Raw genomic sequence first — 18,421 nt, forward strand, 5'->3', positions numbered from 1 at the left:
TTTTCATTAATGGATAAGCACATTGCCTTATTTTCTAATTGAATTTATTGGGATGTCATTGCTATTAAAATTAAACAGGTTTCAGGTGCACAATTCTATGATACATCATCCGTATGTTGTATTATGTGTTTACCATCCCAAGTCAAGTCTCAATGTATTTCCCCTCTTCGGACTTACAAATTAATAGCACTAGTAGTAAAAGTCAAGCACTGACTCCCCCCAAAATAGTTTTAAAAAATAATTATAATTCACTATGATCCTGATAGAATCTAAAACAAACTGACTTGTAGGATAAAGTAATTAATGGCAATGCTGATGAATTGCAGCCGCTACTCAGAAGTATAATGGTGAAAAACAGGAAATGTTATGAATCTATGCAATGTAGAAATCTGTATTCAGCTTGGTGGAGTATAAGCAGGAAGTGACTCTTCTTAGCAAAGGAAGTTTAAAATGCCCCCCTCCTAGCCACAGGACACAGGAAATTAATTATGGCAGGGAAACGCAGCTGCCGCAGTGAAGGCGGTGCCAGCACTGAGGTTACACAGACAGAGAGCTACAGTATCACCCAACCACTCCCAGTGACCAACAGAGGACACAGGTGACAGTTTGTAGAACAGCTCTATTAATATTCAGTCCCCAGAGACTCCACTTTAAACAATGTATAAGTGCAGCCTCAGAAGAAACCAAGCTTGAATGACTGGATGCAGAAAGACCAAAAGATGACAGGGAAGCTACAGGGACATCACTGCTTCTTACAAGCTGGAGGAATGAACTCCAGAAGAGCGTGGAGATAGTATAGGAAGTAAAGGGAGGTGTTGCTGTGCCTCCCCGAACCCTTCCACCATCATCACCGCTGAGTGTGGCTTTGAAATGATGCGGCTCTGTTTACAAATCCTAGTTTTGTTACTTAGTATGTGTAAACTTTGGGCAAGTTTTAAAACTTCATCTGTGGAGCTGCTTAGTATTGTGAAAACTGAGCTAATAAATGCCAAGGGCCTGAGACACAGAAAGTACTAATATGTTCACCATTATTTTTTTAAATAATACTTTCTTAGTAAATGCAAAAATACCTCTAAGAATTGTTCTAGAGTCCCTTATTAAACGCCTCTCCCCAACTCACTTCTCCTGTTTCAGTTTGTGAACCACAACATCTTTCTTACCAAAATGATTTAGATTCTTAGGAATTTCACCATATTATTTGAGGTGAATTCCTGCAGTTTTGAGGAGTAAATTGAATGGCTTTCATTTTTCTTTAAATCTTAAGTGATTTTAGATTTAAAAACATGGTAAAGGCACTACTTTGTGTTGGAGTCTGGCTATTACTTAGATGATTCAGTGCCCCAGGTCTCTGTGTGGCATCTGGAGGGACCTGAGGAATTTGTGGTGGGGTGGATGACTGCACCACCGCGGCTGCGTGTTTGGGATGTCTGGGCTGCTTTGGGCTGTGTAGCATCTTGCTAGCAACTTTTTTTTTTCAAGTTTATTGCTGCTATTACAAACTTCAAAAGATCTCCCCAGCCCTTTGGCTGTCGGGCTTTTTACGAAGCCAGAGCTAGTCTAAAATAAATCACTAGGCAGATGCTGATGACAGAAAATGACTATAGAGTTATCTTCCCATTTACTCTTTACTGTTATATTTAGATAGTGAACTTCCCTTGACCTTGACATAGCTGTCCTATATTATTTTGGTCCTTGGTTATATTTTGCTCTGTAAATATTCTGAAAGTTGTTTCCCTAGTGGTCATCTACACTAGCGAGAGGTTAAATTCCTGAGGGGTGTGGACTGACAGCAAATTCGCTCAGAGTGAAGACAAATCACTAAATACGTTTTGTCAAATTAAACCAAACTAATGAATTTATAATGAAAACAACCATCAGTTTTGTCGAGTCAGAAAATGTTTTTACATAAAGTTCTTTGTAACCAAACCTGTGGTAAAATAAAAAGGAACTTATTCTCCCAAGGCAATGGGCCCGTCACTCCTGAGATTCCCTAGGCTTGCTCAGGAAGCTCACGTGTAGGTCGAGATTGGTGAGACGGCCAGCCAGGCAGGTGGGCACTGAAGTGTGTGACTTTCTTCCTACCCAGCGTCAAGAGTAAAGAGAAAGTCATCTAAAAAATAATGTTTACTGGCTCTGACTCAGCAAACGTATCCTCGGACCCATAGGAACACATAAAGCTTTGGTAGCCGGGTACGATTAAGGATTAACTTCCTTGGGCCTGTCCATGCATCGTTCCTGACCCTCCCACGGACAGGGAAGAACAGAATGGCCAACGGAAACAAGTCTGGAGACTGAGCTCACGACTGGGCCGAGAAGGTGAGGATCTGCTTAGCTGAGTTTGAAGCCTATACAAGTTAAAGGGCCAGGACTGGTGGTAAAAGGATGAATCCTTCCTCCAGACGGTAGATTTTAAGATTTTAATAGTGGGAGAGAACTGTCAGATAGGAACTCTGTCACCAATAATTAACAGCTTCTAGGTGTAGTAAGCTGGGCTTTGCCTTGTCTCCTAGGTAATGTCTTATATTGAGATGACAGGAGATGCCAGTCTGTTCATATGACATTGAGTTAATAGAGCCATACTGAAGAGATCATTTTCTCTTTCTTTTTCTTTTCTTTCTATACTTGGTTGTGATCCATTTTATTAACCAGAACTTCAAGTTTATACCACAATACCCAGCCATGACCAAATCAAAGCATCTAACTGTTAAGAAAGAATGTCTCCTCTGTTTTCATTATCCATTATACTTTCTTTTCTATTTGAAAATACATCTTAAAATTTGCAATATGTGGTTTATTCAACATACCTTATAACATGAATTACAATAATTATATTTCAAGTGTTTTTAGAAGTCATGGCTTTGTATTGCTCTGGTTATATCTTGGTTATAAAAACATTGGCTTGACTTAGAGGTTATAGCCTTTTCGAATATTTTAAAATAGTGTTAAACAATTGACTCATTCAGTTTCAAATCTTACCTCAGGCTTTCATTCCCTACATTCCAGCCAACCACTTTCCAGTGGTCCATTTGTCTCTGGCTAGTCTGGCATTTTCCTTCTCTATTCTTCCCTTCTCTTTGTTGCCCCATTCACCCACAGGAAATTGGGTAATCTATACAAATTATCTCTTCCCTTGATCCACGGATCCAAGGAATGTGAGCTGCATTGCTAATTTTCTAACGAGGAGAAGGTAAAGTGTTGATTCTAGAATGAGAACGAATGAGCCAGTGGTGAGAACTGGTGGTCTGAGCTGCACTTCGTTTTTCTTGTGAGGCAGCAGGCTCGCTGTGCACAGAATTATGGGACACAAAATAAAATACAACACAACGCGCTGGCCATTCACTTAGTCCTGTGCCTCTCAACAAGAACAGGAACAGTTATGAATGTAAAGCCATTATTCAAGAGTATCTAAACACTTGGCATCTGCCTCTTTGCCAATAATAGTAAGTGAATCAATACTTCTGTTCTGCTTTACAAACCCTGGCTAAGCCATACACAGCACGCAGTATGGGGCAGGGAAGTGCTGTAGTCCTGACTCCTCAGGACGGGCCACGCAGGAAGCGGTAGGAAGAGCATTCCATGTGTTAGATGACAGCCTGTTCACTTTCCAAACCACTAGTGCATACGCTATTTAACTGTTCCTTTCTTATTGTGTAAGGATCTCAGTTCAGGGCAAATCACTTTACCATCTGAGCCAACGGGTAAAAAATAGAAAATAAAACTCCTGCCATGCTACTTTGTTGCTCTACAAATAAGTAAATTGCAAGTATCTTTGTAGGAAATATTTCACAGATCTTGACTCATTGAATTAGACATCCCCCCAATTTTACTGAGATATAGTTGACATATATCAGTGTATTAGTTTAAGGAATACTACAAAATGACTTGATACATGTATGTATTACAGAATGATTGCAATAAGTTCAGTTAACACCCACCACCTCATGGGTGCAAATTATTTTTTCTAGTGATGAGAACTTTTAATGTACTGTTTTAGCAACTTTCAAATGTACAATATAGTATTGTTAACTATAGTAGCCCTGTGGTACATTAAATCCCCCAAATTTAGTTATCTTGTAACTGGAAGTTTATAGCTTTTGACTCTTTACCATTTTCCCAGACCCTCAACTCTGTGAATTAGACATTTTTAAAGCTTAATCCAAACAAGCCAAACAAACAAGATGAAGAATTTATAGGATGAAGAAGAAGAAGAAAAGGTACAGTTATTAGTTTAAGTTTAAATAAGTTAATTCTATTTTTATAAAATTATACACAATCACATCGAAGGCCTTCATCAGTTAGTTCAAAGTTATGGAACACTGAAAACATACATTGTTTCACTTTAATAACATGATTCTACAAGACTCAGTTATTAGAGTTAAACACACTGAAGATACTGTCTTTTCTTTGGAAAAATCTGTCTAAAGTGTATGGTTCAAATCTTAAAGGAGAAATAAATCCCGAACCTTGCGATGTAATTTTGCCAACACCGGAGTTCGGAGGGCCACAGTACGGCACTTCAAGGATTTGTTCTTTGGGTGGCCAGTCTATCACTAACTGTGCCAATAGCAAAGAAGGAAAATATATTATTATCAAATTGAATGTATATTTTAATAAAGATACATATTTCATCTGAGGATTTTTCTAATATTAATATTTTGCTAGTGATAATATTAAAGAGGTTCTATATCCTCTTGTTGGAAGGCAGAGTCCCTAACTTTAAAACATAATCTTCAAACTTCTGCTTTCCTACCAAAATGGGTTGTCAGCAAATCTTTTGGATGAATGGTTCTCGGTGTAATGGGGAGGTCCTGTTAGAATCCAGGAAAAGGGTCATATGGAAAAGCCTCTGGAACACTCCCTTGAGAAACAGAGGGACAGAGCTCTGTTTTGCATTGGGAATGAGAATTATGGGCAAACTCTAGCTTGCTTATCTTTACAATGGCCTAAGTGCTGTGGATGAAAGAAAAATGAGAGATTTCCCAAGTATTTTATGAAAAACAGCTAAACACTGATAAGAGATCCTATCTCGATTCAATTAAACACCACCTTCAGTGGCACAACAGCGTACCAGGCTGTGTGGCAGTATGAAAGTATAAAAGATTTTCAACATTTAAGAAACCCACAATCTTATCACATAGGCAAACATATTAAAAATATGTTCCGTAGCCAAGGATAATGACACAACCACTATTGGCATTAAATAGATATTGGATTCTGTCCTTCCCAACATTTGTGTTACTCTCTGTGAAATGCAGTGAGAGCCCCTTGATTTCCTTCCTGTAACATCGGAATTTCTTAGGCTAACTTTGAGGGCCAAAAATCCACTCTTTATTTTTTTCCACTTAAACAGCTGTCATTTTAATTGGAAAATATTTAAAATGTACCATAAGTTTCTGAGCCCTGGGATTGATTTTTACCCATTTTTTATTTCTACTGAATACTCTGTACCCTGGTTAATGCACTAAATATTCAATAAACTTCTGTAAATGAAAAATTTTGTATAAAGGGATGAAGGAGAGAACATTTTAGTATTTTAAACACACACACACACACACACACACACACTATAGTGGTTAAATGTACAGCTTAAAAATTTGAGACAAGCTATGCTTCTTACTACCTGTGTGATCTTCAGCCAGTTGCTGAACCTAAATGGATATCAGTTTCTTTGTTTGCAAATGACAAATATGAGGACATATTTGATGAATATTTTTGAAGATTAGATTTAATAATGTAAATAAAGTATTCAGCATAAGTTCTTTCACAGAATAAGTGCTCAATAATTATTAACTACTATATTACAATTTGCTACCTGCCTATGTTTAAAAAGATTTGCAGGAACTAACACTAAGAAGCAGATATAATAAAACAAAACATGAAGATAAGAACAAGGCTATAGAATTGACAGTTAATTTTTTCAAAATTTTTAATTAAATAAGTAAAATTGATTTCTAGCTCTGAAAACATGCCCCAAACCAGGTAATATTTTATGGGAAATGAAGATAGATTTTTGCTGTAGATGTAAGAATTGTGTTAAAATTTATTCTTTGCAAAATTATTTGAGTTACAATATTCTAAAATAAAAAATGAAAAAAGAACACCAATGAAACAAATTTAGGAAGAATGCCTTCAGGTGTTTAATTAATAGTTAATGAATCTGAAGAGTAGTTGACTTAGGTTCTTGTCTGGTCTTAGGGAACCACACCCTCTAGACATCCAGATGCTTGGTCCTAAGACATGCTAACTTGATAACTGACAAATTTTTCTTAATTATTATAGTGAATAAAAAAGCTTCTCGAGAAGTGCTCAGCTCAATAGAATTATGTTCCCCTTTACCCAACTGCTTACCAAAACCTGTTCAAAGATTCTAAAACATGCTGTATTTTAAAACTTATTTTAGAAGACTGGCCTATTAATCTCTAGGTTAGCTATGCTACAAAATTGTATTAGCCCAGTTTCTAAGTTTGAGTGTTTTTGTATTTTCTTTTAACTGTGAGGCTATGCTCTTTGTCCCATTTACTTCTGTTCCAAGGTTATAATATCTAGCTGGACTAATACTCTCCATGCAAGTTACAATCTAACCATATCCTGAGCATTTTCTAATGCAGGAAGTATGTATAGCTTCAGTGCCTCCCTTTTAGTTCCCCATTCTTCCTGGTTTAAGAGTCAGTCACTACTCCAGACATGGGTCCGGTTTCCACCTGGTCTCTTGTGCTTTCATAACAAAGTATCCTTGTTGGCATCCAGTGCCCGGTAGGCATCTCACCATGTAGTTATGATACTTCTGAGTTCTGGCTGTCTGCCAGCTCACAGGTATGTGTGGCCTGTTTTAATCTGGCTTTTCCACTGCTCCCTACATATCAAGGCTGGCCCTGGGGGAGAGGGGTCACACCCCCTGCATGGTCCTACAGACACACTGGGGTTTGTGAGCTCCCAACACAACTCAAGGAGGATGGCAGCCTTCTGCCGAGATTCGTGATTATGTTCCTTCATCTATGATCACATTCCATGTGCTCTGGGCTTTTGAAAATCTTCAGTTGGCTCTTGTCTGAAACATGATTTAGTTTATGATGTTGCGAGGTACCCTGTCTCAGCTGCTCACTGGCCTTTCCAAACTTGTGCTGCATTTAGTTCCAAGCCCAGTCAGTTCTTTCAGTTCCATGTTTGGGTCCTCAGCCAGGTCCAAAATTTTCCACAGGAGCTGACTTATCGTGACTTGTACTTCAACACCAAACTATGAAAATAGCCAACCACTGAGTAGCTGGAAGGAGTTAGGGAAGCAATTTCAGAGGAGGAACCCTTCACACTGAATGATTGTCTCAATTAGGGCTATGGTTGGACAGGATATTGGAACTGGTAAGAGGGCATTCCAAGGAGAAGAACCGCATAAGGAGGGGCAGACAAATGGTTTCTTTTTCCTTTTGAAGGAAGTCGAGCAAAAGAGTTTGCCAAAGGGCTTTCATTTACATTTTCAGAGTTTAATAAAATTTTCACAGGAAATTTTGAATGTAAAAATGAAGAATTTGACAGTATATTATTTATCCAAGGAGGCTCTGTTAAAAATTTTTTGGAGGCAAACATTTATTAAGTGCCCAGCAATTTCCTTAGAGCTGGGGAACAAAGAGTAGCAAGACCAACGCATGATATTTGCTCTCAAGGAGCTAACATCCCAGTAGGGGGGACAGATACACTAATAAATGATTTTTATGTTCAGTTGGAGCTCTTTTATAATGCAATTTGGTCTAGAAGTGGGTTTATTAACCAAATAAAAATTTGGTTATAGAAGGGAATTTAAAAATATCTTTTAATATTTTACTTTAAAACAAAATTATATATTCTTTCACTGATATCTTGATATGTCACAATATTTTTCTTATATAAACTACATATGTAATGTATTGTATGTGCTTAAATGTCTGTATTTTTTCTTAAAAGAATGAAAAATTGAAGAAACTTACAAAATAATGGTGTGGATCCCCCTAGAGTTGTATTAGTTTTGAAAACTAGTATTATAGTTATGTCAACATTTAATTTGACAGGATTATTTTTAGCACTCAAATTTATCCAATCTTTAAAACAATATTCACAAGTGTTTCCACAGAAACGACTTTTCATGTAGTATTTCATTAGTTCCAACATAAAATTTAATTATGTAATTAAAAGAGCAAAGACAACTGGTTTGGGAAGAAATGTTACCAACTTCTGGGTAAATTTAGGACTCAACTGGCAGGGGGAGAAGTTTGTGGTTATTCTGGAGAACAGCTGAAACCTGGGAGGTTTTAGCATGCCTTGGGCATCAGCCACATTTCACAAAAGGAAAGGGCAGTCTCAGTCATTTCGCTTAGGTATGTTAATCAGGGTGCCACTTAGAATGCTTCTACAGTCCTAAAACTGAGGTATGCACAGGATGTTATGGGCGCACAGCCTGAGAACAGCTGAGTATTTCTTGGGTCAAGTAGAGGCTAGGTAAGAACCCTGGGAAGCATCGATGTGGGGAACATACAAGTTTTTGTTAACAACAAAGACATTAATGAAAAATCGAATTATAATAGCTTTAGAAGAACCTGTCTTGCTTTGCTAGCATGAGAAAGAAAAATCGTAGAGAATCCAACACATCCCTGGAACACTGCAACACAGGTGGGAGAAGCAAAAAAAGGGAGGGGAGTCAAGCAGCCAATGAAAACAAATCTTTTTTTTAAGTAATATTTTTTCATAGAAATGTATTACTTTCTTTTTTTAAAGATTTTATTTATTTATTTTTTGGAGAGAAGGGAAGGGAGGGTGAAAAAGAGGGAAGAAACAAAATGTGTGGTTGCCTCTCATGCACCCTGCACCAGGGACCTGGCCCACAACCCAGGCATGTGCCCTACTGGAAAGCAAATTGGTGATCCTTTGGTTCTCAGCCCATGCTCAGTCCACTGAGCTACACCAGCCAGGGGGAAAATAAATCTTTTTAATTTCACAGTTTTTCCTGAGATCAATGCTCCTCCAAAGTGCAGAACAATAATGTAAAAATAAACATTTTAATTCAATTTTATGGGTAATAATTGTTAGTTATTTATTACCAAACATAGAAGAGAGAAAAGCAAATGGGTTATAGACTGTTTTTCAGGAAAGTAATAAAAATAAGAACATTTCTGTAATCAAAATGAGGTTGGCACTAATAAAAATTATATATGTATAAAAATTTTTATGTGTAGACATTTTAGAAAATTTGGAGAATTTTTGCAATAGTAGAAAACTGCATACATATATTGGACTAAAAAATTAAAGTTATCTATATTCTATATTTTGTTTCATATTTCTTTTTTGTATTATGTATATATATAAATGATAGCATATTAAAACTTTTTCATTTAACAATATACTGTGACCATTTATCACAATGATAAATTTATTAATTCTTTTGTTTGAGGCATTGACTATGGTTGTGATTAAATTGCTGAATTTTAGTGTTAAGAACACTAATCTTGTTCTATTCTTCTTTTATTTATATTGCAATGGGTATAGAATTTTATCAGGGTTTTTTTTTTTAGCATCCATAGATTGACTATACATATCACCTCTTTTAACTGGTAGATATAATGAAATACATTTATAGAATCTTCCTCCCTCCCCTCCCCTTCCTTCCTTTATTGTTTGTTAGTTCCTTCCTTCCTTCCCTCCCTCCTTCCCTCCCTCCCTCAAAATTTCATTCATTTCTATTCTATTTAAATATTTTGATTTTTTCCAAGTAATATGTACATAGTTTAAAAAGTAAAATACCTTTACAAGACAAATCTTGAAAATAAGTCCCTGAGCCACACATTTCATACACATGTGTTGTTCTTCACAACATCTATTAGCTATATCTTTTGGTATTTACTTTCTTATATTTTTCATGCTATTTCTTAACTGATCAATTTTAGTTATTATATATTTCTTTCATATATTTTTAGGTTTCCTGTTTCAATAGAGTACTATTAGTTTTGTTGAATTTTTCATCAGTATTTATCTTACTATGACTGTTAGTACTGTTCAGAGCTGAACTAAGTAGTATAATTATATTATCTCTCTTTTGCAACTTTTGTTTTTCCTGGAGTTAGTAATTCCTATGTTTCCATTATTTTTAATTTGCCTAGGTTTACATATCACAATCATAATATTAAGGTCCCCAGCTTTAAAGGGATCAATAAGACCCTTTTGAATTCTAGTTTCAATATGGTTGAACATATTTGGCGCTTCATCAATTTTACCCTCTTGCCTCATATAAGCATCCATTTTTGAGTCCTCCATCATCCTACTCCAAAATGGGTAAGTTTCTCTTTTGAGCTACTGCATAGCAATCAGCCTAGAAGTTCTAGCTCCAGTTCTAGGTCCCTCATTTGGAAGATTCATTGTCTTTCTCTTAGTTTATGTCTTCATTGTACAGTCACTTCTTGAAATGGGAGATAAGTTTTTTGGAGTTTGCATTTCTGAAAATGTTTAAACATACTATCATACTTGATTGATAGTTTGACATTGATTGATAGTTTGGCTGAGAATGGAATTTTAGGTTGAATACAAATTTCCCTCAGAAATGTGAAGGTTTTGCTTCATCATGTTCTAACATCAAATGTGGTTGTAGAATTGTCTGGTGATATACTTATTTCAGATCCATTTTTTTTTCAAAATCTCTATTTATCTCAGAAAACATTGTGTTCTCTTTATCTCCAGTGCTCTTAAATTTCAAGGAGATGTTCATTAGAATGGGTATTTTTCATACATTTTGTTGGGATTCCTTTTGCACACTCTTATAATTCAATTTTAAAATAATTTTCTTGAAATCATTTTGGATAATATCCTCCTATCTCCCCCTTCCAGTATATGCTCTTTTTTAAAAATTATTTTATTGTGCAGTTACAGTTGTCTGCATTTGCCCTTCACCGCTCCCCGCCATGCTCTTTTTTGAACTCTGATTTTTTTGGCATTTAACCTTCTGAGTGGATCTTGCAATTATGTTATTATTCCATTCCAACATTTTATATTTTTGTCTTCATTATGATTTCAGTGTTTGTTCTGCTGTGAGCTGTTGCAGAGACCTACATACCCTGAGTGGCAAGAGCAGCACCACCGAGCTCATTCCCTGGAAACTACTCTTAGCATGGAGCTGCATGGCTTTGAACTTTGTCTGTGAGCATCTGTGTTTTGTCTTGATTTATTTTTTGTGCATCTGTTAGCAAAATGTGTTCTAAGGTATCATAAAAGCCTAAGAGAATTCATAAGAGTGTTATGTCTAACGTAAAACTGGACTTAAGTCGTGTTTTGATCATGTGAACAAAATAAAGACATTGTGTGTGCATTGAATTTTGGATCTGGGAACACTCAAAAATGTTTCCTATAACAATGATAAGGGCTTCTGTGCTTTATGCCATTTTGGTTTATGAAAAGTTTGATAGGAATGTTCTACATACAGAGAGAAGGGAAAACCTGTATGTAGAAGTACAGGGTCCTGCAGAAGTAGCACCATGGAGTGTGGTTGGTAGGGTATGTGAATGTCTCTCATGAGATGGACAGCAATTTGAGTATTTCACCTAAAATGTCATATGATGTGTTTGAGTGTGATATTGTTAAGTTAAAGAATCACATCCTTATGATTTTGTAATTAAAGATTTGGTATAGATTACCAGCTCATTAAATAAAAGTGTGAATAAATATATATAAATATATAACTAAATAATTAATTAATTAAAATAGTTAATTAAATTAATTTCTAAATAGAAAACTTTTATCAGTACTTTTATCTCAAATAGTTTTCTATGGAAATTTATATTTTTATATTCATTATCTAGCTAGTAATCAACATATCTCAAAAAACATGGAGAATTATTTTTTAAATCCTCACCTAAGGACACGTTTATTGATTTTAGAGAGAGCGGAAGAGAGTAGGAGAGAGAGGGGGAAGCATCGATGTGAGAGATAAACATTGATCGGCTGCCTTGCGTATGCTCCCAGACTAGGGATCAAACTCTCAACCTAGGTGTGTGCCCTAACCACAACCCACAACCTTTTGGTGTATAGGATGAGGCTCCAATCAACTGAACCACCTGGCCAGGGCTGGAGAATGCTTTTTTAAAAAAAGATTTTATTTATTTATTTTTAGAGAGAGAAGGGAGAGAGAGAGAGAGAGAGAAATATCAATGTGTGATTGCGGGGGCCCGTGGCCTGCAACCCAGGTATGTGGCCTGACTGGGAATCAAACCTGCGACACTTTGGGAATGCTTTTTTTTTCAAATCACATATATATCTTCCACATTTTCCAGAAGAAAATATTCAGGAAATATCCAGGGATTTCTAAAAGAAAAACTCAAGTCATAAATTTCTGGGAGCTTTTTAATTTTTTTTCTTGGATATCAGAATATTAAATGCTAGCAAATATAATTTTTTTGTAAGAAAAAATTTCCTTACAAGAACTTCTGGTAGTACAACTATTATAAATGTGTAAAATACCTTCTAAAAAACAAAAACCACTAAAAAATTACTAGTTGCTGATAATTTTTAATAAAGCCTCAGGACTGTCACTAATGTAACATGGAGGGTTATATAAGAACTTGTTTCTCCTTATAATATATCCATATAACTTTTCCAGTGATAAAACCAATACCCAGAATTCTGAAATGATTGGTTAGAATTTTATCTAGTCCATCATTTACAATGATGTGCTGGAATGTATACCCCTACATATTCAATACAAACAATCCAACAAGCTGCTCAGAATCCTTCCATGGTTCCCGTTATAAACTGACAGTGATATATTCAGATTGGAATGAAGCTGTAGGCTTATATGGAAGGTGCCATATTAGACAAGCCTCCAAAAAATGTCACCAGGCCTTACTTGCTGCAAAATCGAAGGGTAAAAACTGCAGGCCTGAGAACTGTCAGATTAGAATCCCGAAACTTTTCGTGCTCCTCAGCAGAACTGAGAAAATTAGAATTCCTTTTTTGGGGCAAGGTCATGGTTAGGTAGTCTCTATTTCTTGAGGTCATTTGTTATAAAAATGTGTATGGGGGAAAAGAAGGAAATGCCCCTAAGCAGAGAAGGTGGGAGAAGGCAATAAGGCAAACAGAAAGGGAGCCCTAAGAAACGAGTTTCTTGCTTAATGCAGTTGTCTGATTTGACTTACTATCAGCTGGAAAACATGGTGGCTGGGAATATTAAAGGTAGCTTTTTCAAAGAGAATAAGATACGCATCATTCTTTGAGGGTGGAAGCGGTGCTAGCTGCCACTACCCTCCAGGTTGACATGGTTTGGGGGTTGTTGTTTTTTTCATTTTCTGTGCTCTGCGACCTCCACACCATGTCCCTTGCCAGGAGACTCAGGTAAAGCCTTGAAAGCTGAGTTTTTCGGGCTAATAGGCAATGTACAAAAGAGTCGTTTTATTCTCTGTGCAGAGCTAATTGACCTACACCAGAAATGAAACTTCAGGGCAGGCTCATTAACACCACGGCCTACCCAAATGAGATAACAAGTCCAGATCTAAAACATCATCATGTTCGCTGCGTAAATGTAATTTTTATACTAAAGGTCTCAATAATAGCTTTTGTTTATCCAAATGAAAATGATGAGGATAGAAAATGCAAATAAAATAGAAAATGTGAAAAATTCTTCTTACTCCACACCCCAGGAATGACTATATGCTTACCTTTATAGGCTTTTCCGAACATGTAAACTTCTAACAAATAGAAATTTTAAATTTTAATCTATATTGGATCATATGAAATATGCTGTTCCATAACCTGCTTTTTACTCATTTTTTCTTTTTCTTAAATTTATTTTATTTTAGAGAGAGGGGAAAGGAGGGAGAGAGAGCGGAAGAGAAACATTAATAGGTTGCCCCTCATATGTGCCCGGGTGAGGGTCCTAGCCAGCAACCCAGGCATGTGTCCTGACCAGGAACCAAACCCGGGACCCTTCGCCTTGCAGAAACACACCCAACCCACTGAGCCATGCCAGTGAGGGCTCTTTTTTCTATTTATTGTATTACTTATGCTGCTTGAGTACACAAAGAACTATGTAATCTTCTTAATATAAATTATGAATGCATCATATTTTATTTCAATAATTCCCTACTGATGTACATTTCACTTGTTTCCAAATCTTTGATAAAGTGAGCAAGCTTATAACAATAAATGTATTGTGTATATATCTTTTCATGCTTGTCCTATTATTTCTTTGAAATGCATTCCTAGGATTGGAGTCAGAGGAACTATAGGTGAATACATTAAAAAAAATTTTTTTAAATCTTTAATGTAGTTTTCTGTCTGAAAATGTCTTTATTTCAGTCTTATTCTAGTGATACTTTTGCTGTTTGTAGAATTCAGATTAGTCCACTGAAGAAAATATTCCACAATCTTCTGATAAGCTTACTGTTGAGAAGTCAGTTCCCAGTCTAACTGTTATTCTTTGAAGGTAATTTATCTATTTTTCATTGGCTGCTTTTTAAGAATTTTTTGTCTTTGGCTTTTCTATAGTTATGCTCAAATGTGTTCAAGTGTGGATTTCTTTTCTTTTAAACTCAATCCTAAAATCTAATGTTTCATCAGTTCTGGAAATGTCTAAGTCATTATCTTTCAAAATATTGCACCTGCCTCAACTCTTCCCTCTTCTGCAACTTTCTCACTATAACTTTTATATCTTTTTTTTCAACTTTTTGCTTCTCAGTACATTGTTCTAGTGATTTCTTTTGAGGCAACTTTGAGGCTAGCAACCCTTTAATTATGTCTCAGCTCCCATTAAGCTCATTTACTCAAACAGAAAATACAATCAGAAAAAAAAAAGAAAATGCAATCAGCTAAACAAAATAATAATGTGTAAAGTTAGCACTCTTTAAAAAGAGGTAAAATTTACTTGTAACACACTAAAAGGAAAATCTGTATTTCAAAAGAAAAGTGATCATGTTGGTCTTGTCCCTTAAAATATTCTCTGAACCTAACGTAGTACCTGGCACAGACTGGGACCTTTACAACAGCAGAATGAATCAACAATTGAATTTAATGAGAGTTAATTCCTTTTTTAGAAATGACATTCTTGGTTTATAAGACTTAGAAAAAGAACTGTTAACCCTACTTGACTTAACAAACAAAAAAAGTACTGTAAGTCAAATAATCTAAGAAAAGAATAAAACAGGTACTTAATACCCCACCATTTTTCCTACTCCAAATTCCTGGATCTTTTTTTCTGGTGCTTGGCAAACATTAAAATGGCTTAATTTGATTGGCTAGATGTTCTTGGTGGAAAAGGAGGAGAAAGAGTAACTTATTTTATGATGAACAAAAGTATTGTAAATAACCCAGTTTTTTACATTAGTGTTTAAACAATACACAATCCATTTCCTCTGTTACAGAGTATGATTTTATGTAGAGTTGGTGGAACCTGGGAGTGGAACCATGCTGCAAATAATACCTGGGAGTTTGTGGGCAGAACCATCGAAATCCACTGAGAACACAAATCTAACTCTTTAGTCTCTGCTGACTGTCTATGTGACCCTGCATAGTTAGTAGCTTTTGTATTCAGTTACTCTAGAGTCTACTGGGAACTCCTCTCTAGATCTCCCCCAACACAACAGGACAGTTTCAAAATGATGGAGAGGAATACTTTGCTATGTTAAGGGCTAAAGATCTTGCCATTGAACTGTGTCTGGGATTCAGTAAGGCCTTCTCAGGTATATGACCTGAATGGGACAGAAATGGAAGACGGACTTCCCTATGGTACAAAGAGGTTAGAGCAGTCATTTCCCATCACTTTTTTTAAAAAATGATTTTATTTACTAATTTTTAGAGAGAGAGTTAGGGAGGGAGAAAGAGAGGGAGAGAAACATCTGTGTGAGAGAGAAATATCTATTGGTTGCCTCTCCCACCACAAGTGGGGACTGAACTCACAACCCAGGCATGCGTCCTGACCGAGAATTGAACTGGTGACCTTTTGGTTGTGGGATGATGCCCAGTTAACTGAGTCACACCAGTCAGGGCTTCCCACCACTTCTGTGCGGGACAGTCAAGGCTAAGTTGCATCAATCCCAGAATAGATTATTCTCCATCAGGTTTCTCCACTCTCCTTTCAGCTCTGGAGTTTTGCTGCTATTTGCCGATCCTGCCACAATAGGTCCAGCTGAGTGTGACTGTTTTGTGTGTCTCCATAGCCATGGGTTTGACTGGCAGTCACCAATTCTGTATTATGCACATCCACACATTTCTCTCGTTTTCACTCTCTCATGTTTGCCATCTGGGAATCAGAGAATAACAAACTTGCAGTGTATTGTCTCTTTGGCAAACTCATTCACTTAGCGTTAGAGGACCTTATGTAATAAAGAACTGAAATGTTCGGTGCATCCTGATGCTCGTCCCAACCTGTTCTTCCTATTGTGTATTTCCCCTGAGAAGCAAAATCTTCCTCAGTAACTATGCACTTTCATCCACGATAGGGAATCCCTTGCAGGTGTGGCTTTATGTTCCCATAAACAGTCTCTTTCTACCTCATGCAATTCTCGGTAACTAAGAATATACATGCACTAATGGCTTGAATAAGACAATGTTTTCAAGATCTTGTTGATCATAAAACAGAAATATAAAAGAGGTTTGACCATGTATTTATTTCACTCATTCAAAAAAGAATCTATGCAGGCCCTGGACTACCTACTGGGAATAAAGAAAGGGACAATACAAATATGTTTCCCAGACTCTAGAGTCCATGATCCCATGGTTTCTGACCCTGGGCTGGTCAGACCTACAAACATCAGGATCTCTTAACTTTTTTTATGGAAGGAACCTAACACACTAGTAAGTCAACCAACCAACCAATGTAATTAATTGATGCTAAATGGTGGAGATAAAAAAGAAGAACTGTTCTTTCTTCCATTTCCCTAGCATTTGAGCTCTTCTCAAATGTTCCTACTTAAAGGCCCACAGCACATTTTAGCATATTACTCCTTGGAACTGACTTTTAAAAATCTCCCCTAGGTAACCGGGAACACAATGCATGAACTCTCCGTGAGAGTGGAAGCACTTTGCCATTTTGAGATTCTGGATTTTCTTTTCTCTCAAACTATCTTACAAGCAGTTCTTCAAAATGAGTGTAATGAATGAATACTCTGAGGAACTTGTTGGCTTTAAGATGAATATCGTTATAATTTTACCAAGCATGCCAAGATATCAGTTTAGCTTCATCAGGAAAACCATTTCGAGAATTGGCAGGTAATTTAAACCCGCACTGTTACACGCTCAAGTAAGTGGGAAAGAAGTGCATAAAACAGAAGAGGCAGAGCATTTTGATGCTGCCCCCAACTTTATTTTTTGTTTAAACACAATACTCAGAAAAATTAGGGTTTTTAATCAGCTGAAAGTATTGTTACTGTTAGATGGCTTTTTCCTTGATTGCATATAAATTAGAGAATATCAATGATATAACAGAATTAAGCATAAAGTAAAATACAACACTACAACTATATTCAAAAACAGAAATGTTTTGACTGTGGCATATTTGGGAAGAATTTGGACATCAACATGGATTATTCATGTGTTCTTCTCTCCCTACACCTGAACCTGTGATTTCCTCATCCTATTCCGAAATTTCAATTACCACCTCTACAAAGAAGATATCCAGAACTAGAATGAATATCCCTAATTTCTCTTCCACCACCAGTCTTGATTTCACACTTCCTTGAGAATGTTAGTTGATTCTATGCTATCAAAGCCATGTTGTTAACAGGATGTAGTGATGGTTTCTTCAAAACATTCCTTGAAGAAGAATGTCTAAATCTGCATGAGATTTGTTTCTTACCTCTTCTCCATGAAGTAGGGTGCCTAGTCCTGATCCACCTTGTGATAATTCCCAATAGCTGATTACTTATTAGTAAGGTATTCATGAGTGATAGTGATAAACAGTCATTCATTTGACAACCATTTGTTGAATATGTGCCATTTACCAGGCTAATTTGAGACATGGGAGATGAAAAGGCAATAAAATCCAGCCCATATCCTTGACAATTTTGTTGCCTGTTGGAAGACATATAAACAGGCCAGATACAATAAAATGGGAATAAATGCTAAAGTAAAAGTAGAAACAAATGAACTCTATGGATATAGGGAGAACCTAATTTTTCAGGCAGTATTAGGGAAGAAAAACAGATTTTTGATTTGGTTCTTGAAGTTGGAAAAGATGTCCAGGCTTAGAAGAGATAAAGGGGCATTTGAGGCTGAACAAAGAGCATTTGCAATGACCATAGAAGCATAATCTTCTGATGTGGCAATTTGTCAAAGATGGTGATAATTTCAAAGTGGCTGAAACTTGGGGTATGTGGAATAGCTGTTGGGGAGTTGTATTGTGGTTACATTTAAAATGGCCTTTCATGTCATACTCAGAAGCCTGAGTTTCATTTTTCAGGCATATGTAAATATCTGACATTTT

At 36.4% G+C, this 18,421-nt stretch overlaps 1 long non-coding RNA gene across 1 annotated transcript in view; it reads left to right on the forward strand.

The window, feature by feature from the left end:
* Positions 1-12,068, forward strand: part of LOC123818882 — a 50,386-nt gene extending 38,318 nt beyond the window's left edge. Inside the window, exon 5 of the long non-coding RNA XR_006785719.1 lies at positions 11,030-12,068. This is a non-coding gene — a long non-coding RNA (uncharacterized LOC123818882). The remainder of the gene's footprint in view (positions 1-11,029) is intronic.
* Positions 12,069-18,421: the final 6,353 nt, after the last annotated feature.

Source organism: Phyllostomus hastatus, unplaced genomic scaffold (assembly GCF_019186645.2).
Source record: "Phyllostomus hastatus isolate PE091 unplaced genomic scaffold, TTU_PhHast_1.1 phas_contig_29, whole genome shotgun sequence".
Lineage (NCBI taxonomy): Eukaryota > Metazoa > Chordata > Mammalia > Chiroptera > Phyllostomidae > Phyllostomus > Phyllostomus hastatus.